Source organism: Mesoplodon bidens, assembly GCF_964165515.1.
Source record: "Mesoplodon bidens genome assembly, chromosome: 6".
In the NCBI taxonomy this organism is placed as follows: domain Eukaryota; kingdom Metazoa; phylum Chordata; class Mammalia; order Artiodactyla; family Ziphiidae; genus Mesoplodon; species Mesoplodon bidens.
Window position 1 is genome coordinate 105,500,662 of NC_138162.1, and position 9,427 is coordinate 105,510,088.

Genomic DNA, 9,427 nt, shown 5'->3' on the forward strand with positions numbered 1-9,427 from the left:
GCTTGCTGAATGGATACAAAAACAAGACCCATCTATATGTTGTCTACAAGAGACCCACTTCAGACCTAGGGACACATACAGACTGAAAGTGAGGGGATGGAGAAATATTCCATGCAAATGGAAATCAAAAGAAAGCGGGAGGTAGCAATACTCATAACAGATAAAATAGACTTTAAAATAGAGAATGTTACAAGAGACAAGGAAGGACATTACATAATGATCAAGGGATCAGTCCAAGAAGAAGATATAACAATTGAAAATATACATGCACCCAACATAGGAGCACCTCAATACATAAGACAACTGCTAACAGCTATAAAAGAGGAAATTGACAGTAACACAATAATAGTAGGGGACTTTAACACCTCACTTACACCAATAGATCATCCAAAATGAAAATAAGTAAGGAATCAGAAGCTTTAAATGAAATAATAGACAGATTTAATTGATATTTATAGGACATTCCATCCAAAAACAGCAGATTACACTTTCTTCTCAAGTGTGCATGGAACATTCTCCAGGAGAGATCACACCTTGGGTCACAAATCTAGCCTTAGTAAATGTAAGAAAATTGAAATCATATCAAGCATCTTATCTGACAACAACACTATGAGATTAGAAATGAATTACATGGAAAAAAATGTAACAATCACAAACACAAGGGGCTAAACACTACATTACTAAATAACCAAGAGATCATTGAAAAAAATCAAAGAGGAAATAAAAAAATACTTAGAGACAAATGACAATGAAAACACGACGATCCAAAACCTATGGGATGCAGCAAAAGCAGTTCTAAGAGGGAAGTTTATAGCTATACAAGCCTACCTCAAGAAACAAGAAAAATCTCAGATAAACAATCTAACCTTACACTTAAAGGAACTAGAGAAAGAAAAACAAACAAAACCCAAAGTTAGCAGAAGGAAAGAAATCATAAAGATCAGAGCAGAAATAAATGAAATAGAAATAAAGAAAACAATAGCAAAGATCAATAAAACTAAAAGTTGGTTCTTTGAGAAGATAAACAAAGTTGATAAACCATTAGCTAGATTCATCAGGAAAAAGAGGGAGAGGACTCAAATCAATAAAATTAGAATTGAAAAAGGAGAAGTTACAACAGACACCACAGAAATAAAAAGCATCCTAAGAGGCTACTACAAACAACTCTATGCCAATAAAATAGACAACCTGGAAGAAATGGACAAATTCTTAGAAAGTTATAACCTTCCAAGACTGAACCAGGAAGAAATAGAAAATATAAACAGACCAATCACAAGTAATGAAATTGAGACTGTGATAAAAAATCTTCCAACAAACAAAAGTCCAGGACCAGATGGCTTCACAGTTGAATTCTATCAAACATTTAGGGAAGAGCTAACACCCATCCTTCTCAAACTCTTCCAAAAAATTGCAGAGGAAGGAAAACTCCCAAACTCGTTCTAGGAGGCCACCAACACCCTGATACCAAAACCACACTAAGATACTACAAAAACAGAAAATTACAGACCAATATCACTGATGAATATAGATGCAAGAATCCTCAACAAAATACTGGCAAACAGAATCTAACAACACATTAAAAGGATCATACAACATGATCAACTGGGATTTATCCCAGGGATGCAAGGATTCTTCGATATACACAAATCAATCAATGTGATACACCATATTAACAAATGGAAGAATAAAAACCATATGATGACCTCAATAGATGCAGAAAAAGCTTCGACAAAATTCAACACACATTTATGATAAAAACTCTCCAGAGGGTGGGCATAGAGGGAACCTATCTCAACATAATAAAGGCCATATACGACAACCCATAGCAAACATCATTCTCAATGGTGAAAAACTTAAAGCATTTCCTCTAAGATCAGGAACAAGACAAGGATGTCCACTCTCACCACTATTATTCAAAATAGTTTTGGAAGTCCTAGCCACAGCAATCAGAGAAGTAAAAGAAATAAAAGGAATACAAATTGGAAAAGAAGAAGTAAAACTGTCACTGTTTGCAGATGACATGATACTATAGAGAGAGAATCCTAAAAATGCCACCAGAAAACTACTAGAGCTAATGAATGAATTTGGTAAAGTTGCAGTATACAAAATTAATGCACAGAAATCTCTTGCATTCCCATACACTAATGATGAAAAATCTGAAAGAGAAATTAAGGAAACACTCCCATTTACCACTGCAACAGAAAGAATAAAATACCTAGGAATAAACCTACCTAGGGAGACAAAAGACCTGTATGCAGAAAACTATAAGACACTGATGAAAGAAATTAAAGATGTTACAAACAGATGGAGAGATATACCATGTTCTTGGATTGGAAGAATCAATATTGTGAAAATGATTTTACTACCCAAAGCAATCTACAGATTCAATGCAATCCCTATCAAGTTACCAATGGCACTTTTTACAGAACTGGAACAAAGAATCTTAAAATTTGTATGGAGACATAAAAGACCTCAACTAGCCAAAGCAGTTTTGAGGGAAAAAAACGGAGCTGGAGGAATGAGACTCCCTGACTTCAGACTATACTACAAAGCTACAGTAATCAAGACAATATGCTACTGGCATAAAAACAGAAACATAGATCAATGGAACAATATAGAAAGCCCAGAGGTAAACCCACGCACCTATGGTCAACTAATATGACAAAGGAGGCAAGGATATACAATGGAGAAAATACAGTCTCTTCAATAAGTGGTGCTGGGAAAACTGGAGATCTACATGTAAAAGAATGAAATTAGAACCCTCCCTAACCCCATACACAAACATAAACTCAAAATGGATTCGAGACCTAAATTTTATACCGGGTACTATAAAACTCTTAGAGGAAAACATAGGAAGAACACTCTTTGACATAAATCACAGCAAGATCTTTTTTGATCCACCTCCTACAGTAATGGAAATAAAAACAAAAATAAGCAAATGGGACCTAATGAAACTTAAAAGCTTTTGCACAGCAAAGGAAACCGTAAACAAGACGAAAAGAGAACCCTCAGAATGGGAGAAAATGTTTGCAAGCGAATCAACGGACAAAGGATTAATCTACAAAATATAAAAACAGCTCATACAGCTCAATATTAAAGAAACAAACAACCCAATCCAAAAATGGGCAGAAGACCTAAATAGACATTTCTCCAAAGAAGACATACAGAGGGCCAAGAAGCACATGAAAAGCTGCTCAACATCACTAATCATTAGAGAAATGCAAATCAAAACTACAATGAGGTATCACCTCACACCAGTTAGAATGGGCATCATAAGAAAATGTACAAACAACAAATACTGGAGAGGGTGTGGAGAAAAGGGAACCCTCTTGCACTGTTGGTGAGAATGTAAATTGATACAGCCACTATGGAGAACAGAATGGAGGTTCCTTAAAAAACTAAAAATAGAATTTCCATATGATCCAGCAATCCCACTACTGGGCATATACCCAGAAAAAACCATAATTCAAAAAGACACATGCACCCCAATGTTCACTGCAGCACTATTTACAATAGCCAGGTCCTGGAAGCAACCTAAATGCCCATCGACAGATGAATGGATAAAGAAGATGTGGTACTTATATACAATGGAATATTACTCAGCCATAAAAAGGAATGAAATTGGGTCATGTGTTGAGATGTGGATGGATCTAGAGACTGTCATACAGAGTGAAGTAAGTCAGAAAGAGAAAAACAAATATCGTATATTAACGCATGTATGTGGAACCTAGAAAAATGGTAGAGATGATCCGCTTTGCAGGGCAGAAGTTGAGACACAGATGTAGAGAACAAACGTATGGACACCAAAGGAGGAAAGCTGCGAGGGGGTGGGGATAGTGGTGTGATGAATTGGGTGATTAGGATTGACATGGATACACTGATGTGTATAAAAGTGATGACTAATAAGAACGTGCTGTATAAAAAAATAAATAAAATTAAATTCAAAAATTAAAAAAAGAGAAAGGAAACAGCAGAATAGCATATTCTCCCCACCAAAATAACAATACCTAAAATGAAAACAGGCAAAATGCCTAAAATAAAGCAGCCTAAGCAGATATATTAGAAGAGAGGGTCCAAAAATAACAATAAACATATTAATAGGCATAAGAGAAGTTACTCCAAATATAAAACAAGAAAAGATTTTTTTTAAATAAGGAAAAATATTAGGCATGAAAAACTTCATAGTTGAAATACAGAATAAAATAGAATAAATTGTGGAATGTATGGAATTGAAGAACATATCAGTAAATTAAAGAAATGAAGTAGAAAAAGTATTTCCAGAAGAAGTTTAAAATTTGATTTACATCCAGAGAGACATATACTCAATAGTACTGTAAAATAGAATTGACTATAAAAACACGTATCATGTAAACACTCTTTAAGAAAGTTAGTGTGGCTATATAAATATAAGAAAAAATAGATTTTATACAAGAAATACAGCTGGAGGGCTTCCCTGGTGGTGCAGTGGTTGAGAGTCCACCCGCCGATGCAGGGGACGTGGGTTCGTGCCCCGGTCTGGGAAGATCCCACATGCCGCGGAGCAGCTGGGCCCGTGAGCCATGGCTGCTGAGCCTGCATGTCCAGAGCCTGTGCTCTGCAACGGGAGAGGCCACAACAGTGAGAGGCCCGCGTACCACAAAAAAAAAAAAAAAAAAAAAATACACGAAACACAAACTAAAAAGCATTAAGGGAGAAATAGGTAAATCCACAATTATGGTAGGTGATTTAAAATACCTCTTTCAGGCACTGATGGAACAACCTGGAAAATTTTAAGAGTACAGTTATAGAAGACTTGAACAACACTACCAACTAGACAACTAGTATGACCTAATTAATAATGAGTACAGTATTATATTCATAACCACAGAAAATACATGATTTTTAAGAGAACATGAATTTTTCACTAATACGTTGATGAATGTCTCATATATTTCAAAAGACTGTAATGTTACAAAAATTTTCTCAGAACACAACAGTAATATATTAGAATTTCATTAAAATGGGATATATTGGAAAGCTCCAAATACTTTGCAATTAGGCAGCATGCTTCAAAACCTCATAAATTAATAACAAAAATAAAATCAGGAGATTTTCTTTTTTTTCTTTTTTTTTTTTGCAGTACGCGGGCCTCTCACTGCTGTGGCCTCTCCCACCGCGGAGCACAGGCTCCGGACGCGCAGGCCCAGCAGCCACAGCCCACGGGCCCAGCCGCTCCGCAGCATGTGGGACCCTCCTGGACCAGGGTACGAACCCGTGTCCCCTGCATTGGCAGGTGGACTCTCAACCACTGCGCCACCAGTGAAGCCCAGGAGATATTTTTAACTGATATTTTTATCTCTTTTAAATAAATGAAATAGTGGATAGTGCTGAGAAATGTATAGCTTCCCAATGCTTGTTAGAAATTTAAAATCGATTCAAATAATAAAAAATTAAAAAGAAAATAAATTAATTAAAATTAAACTTATAAAAATTAAGAAAAAATGAGGGACTTCCCTGGTGGTCCAATGGTTAAGACTTTGCCTTCCAATGTAGGCAGTGCGGGTTCAATCCCTGGTCAGGGAGCTAAGATCCCACATGTCTCATGGCCAAACAATCAAAACACAGAACAGAAGCAATATTGTAACAAATTCAATAAAGACTTTAAAAATAGTCCACATCAAAAAAATCTTTAAAAAAATAAGAAAAAATGAAGTGGCACACAAAAATTAATAAAGGAATGAATAAAGTAATAATTTGATTTGAAAAGAGAAATTTGGTAAAGGTTTGATAAACTTTTACCAAACATATCAAGTATAAAGAGAAAGCAGAAATTACTAATATCAAGAATCAGAGTGATGCCATCACAACAGACCCTTTAGACGTTAAAAGGATAATAACAAAGTAGTATGAAAAGTTTACACTAAAAATTCAGCAGCTTAGATAAAACAGAAAAATTCCTTTAAAAACAATTTAATTTGGAAGACAGAGTAGGTGTACTTTTCCCTATTTCTCACATGAAGTACAACTAAAAACCGTATGTGGAATACATATAAAATAAACATAATAAGACTCAAAGGTGGAGAGAAGACAGAATATCTAGGACCTTGGGCTGCAAGTAAGGACATAATAGTGAGTTCCCCGGGTTTTCTTTCACCCAGATTGTATCTGAAGAAGCCATCAACTTGGAAATGTTAATGGACACAGACAAGAAAATCCTCAACAGAAGTCTGTTCATTTTAGTCAAAGAACCAGGAACAAGACAGGTTAGCAACACAGAAAATTTTAAATGCTCTACTCTGGCCAAACACTACACAAATATTTATGGCTACACTCCAACTACATCAGCAAAAGCTGAATGAACCCTTTGACCCCCATACTGGGGTGATGTCAGACAAGGCTAAGTGGAGGCCTGAGCTTTTTTCATTCTCACCAGGCAGTAATGATCATGACAGCCCCCTCCCCTTGGTCTCAGTGGAAATGAGGTAGAGAGCCTTGACTTCTACTCCTACCTGGGGATAATGAAGGGCTCCCTCCCCACTCACTGCTGCAGGGTTGTCAGAGGAAGCTTAATGGAGAGTCAAGATTTTCATCACCTCCCGGGTGTAACAAGGCCACCTTCCTTAACCGAGGTGTCAATGGAGACCATATGGGGAGCAGTAACAAGAGACCATATGGGGAGCAGTAACAAGGTGCTCCTACCTCTCCAGAGAGGGAAGTGTCAGTGGAAACCTAGTGGAGAGCCAGAACCCCCTCGAGACTACCCAGGAATGATAAGAAGCATTCCCACCTTTAGGTGTCAGTTGTGGATTTCTACCTGCAGTAGGAAGTAATGAGGCAGTGTCCCCCTTCTCCTGCCAGAGAGGTGTTGGAAGAAGTCAGCTAAAACAGAACGTTTAAGTAATATTTAGAGTTTCAAAGCATAATATCTCCAAAGCCCAAGTTTTAATAAGAAATTACTTATTATACCAAGAACAGTGGGTATCTCAAACTAAATGATAAAAAAAAATCCAAAAATCAGCCAGTATAGATGAAAACACTGAGATGACAGAGATTATAGAATCATCTGACAAAGATTTTAAACCAGTCTTTATAAAGATGCATGAAACAGCAACTATTAACATGCTAGAAACAAAAGGCAGTATTTTAAAATCACATTAATAGACTAAAGAAGAAACATCAAATGATCATATCAATCAATGAAGAAAAAATTTAATAAAATTCAACTGTAGTGCATGATTAAGCCCTCAGAAAAAAGGAATAGAAGGGAATTTCCTTAATTTGTTAAAGAACTTCTAACAATTTTTTATATTTAATTATATATTATATTTAATTATATTTAATGATGAAAAACTCAGTGTTTTCTCCTAAAACTGGGAACAAGGTGAGGCTATCTGTTCTCGTCACTCTTATTCATCAGTGTAGTAGAAATGCTAGCTAGTGCTACAAGGCAAGTAAGGGGGAAAAAATCAGATCAGAAAAGATAAAATAAAACTTTATTTGCAGATGACATGATGGTCTATATAGAAAATCTCAAGGAATCTACAAAACAATCCTAGAATAAGTAAGTTCCACAAGGTTGCAAGATACAAGATATAAATAAGTTTTATTTCTCTATATTACTAATGAAAACAAAGAAGCTTAAACTAAAACTACAATCCCATTTGCAGTTTCTTAAAAAATTAAACATGCATGTAAGTCTAACAAACATTTATAGGATCTATATGCTGAACAATAAAAATGCTGATGCAGTATATCAAAGAAGATTTAAATAAATGGGGAGACCTACCATATTCATGGTTAGGGAGACTTAGTATAGTAACATGTCAATTCTTTGCAAACTGATACATGGGTTCAACACAATTCCTATCAAAATCTCATGAGGATTTTTTTCTATATACAGACAAGATAACTCTAAAATTTATAGGGAAAGGCATAGAAATTGGTATAGCTAAAACAATATTGAAAAGGAAGAAGTGAAAAGATCAATTTACCTAATTCCAAGACATATTATATAGCTATTCTCAAACTCATTTTAATAAGTTTTATACATTTTTTTCTCTAGCTCATGACCATATTACTAGTGGAGGACTGGTCTGATACAGCCTAGTCCACAATAGCTGGCAGTTTTCTTTGGTTGATACCCAAAATACTCTTCTCTTACCCAATTCTGTATTTTCTTTTCCCTCATGCACCATTCCACTTACTGTTCAGTGTAATTTTCCTCACAATTATACTATTGAATCTCACCTCCCAAAACCCTTATACAAAGCCTGGAACATAAGCAATTCTAAATATTTGTTGAATGAATGAGCAAACCCAACTGAACCCTCTCTCATTCCTTTTACTTTATTCACCTGAAAATACACTTACCCCTCAGCTTCAATCTCTTTACCATCTGTCATAACTGAAATCCCACTCTCCATTCAATGACCTTGTCACCTTGCATGCATTTTAGGGATATTTCCAACATACTCCACATATTTCCCACATTAACTGGGAAAACTGCTAGTTCACCAAAGATGGCTTTAAAACTATTGCATTTTCACTTTTACTTCCATTAAGTTTCATGTTGCTCAGCTATCACCTTCTACTTTTACTTATCTTTGATATCTAACAACTTGATGATAGTTAACAAATACACATTAAAGCTGTGTGATGTAACTGTTCACCAAACCCATTTCCCTTTCCTCTGGAATCATGTAGCTGGACTATTGTCCCAGCTTCCCTTACAATTAAATGTGACCCTGTAAGTTCTGGCCAGTGGAGTTCCAAAGATGCAATGTCATTTCCAAGCCTAGCTCCATAAATGTTTCACTCTTTCTCTTCCTCCATCTTTCAGATGGATGTTGATGTCCATGGTAATGCTGAAAGTTACGTGTTGAAAATGGCGGGGCCTCCGTCCTCCGGTGTCTCCGAATGACCGTGTGGAGAAGAGCCCCTTGCTGCTGATTGGACTTTCAGTGATCTGTATGTTGTGTACAGCCACTGAGATTTAAGATTTACATGTTACTACCCTTAGTTACCTTTAATAGTGCACCGTGGTACTTCTCTGTATCAATAAAGTCTGCTCTAACTTTAGAACTTTTAATATTTAAAGACCCAGAAGCATAATAACATTACAGTTCTTGGATCTTACTGCAAGGCAAAACTTTAACTCTAGTGGTATCAAGACTTACTGTCATTTCAGATAACTTAGGTACCGAATCTATTGTCTAATATGAAATTCTTGTACATCTAACTCTTTCTGTGATTTATAACCTTAGTTGTTTCATTAATACTAACTAAACAATCTTTTTACCTTTCTTTAGTCATCTCCCCTTCCATTGTTTTGAATAATTATTCTGAGTACTTATTTATTTATTCTTATTAAAGTATAGTTGATTTACAATGTTGTGTTAATTTCTGCTGTACAGCAAAGTGGTGCCTTTATACATATATATACATTTAA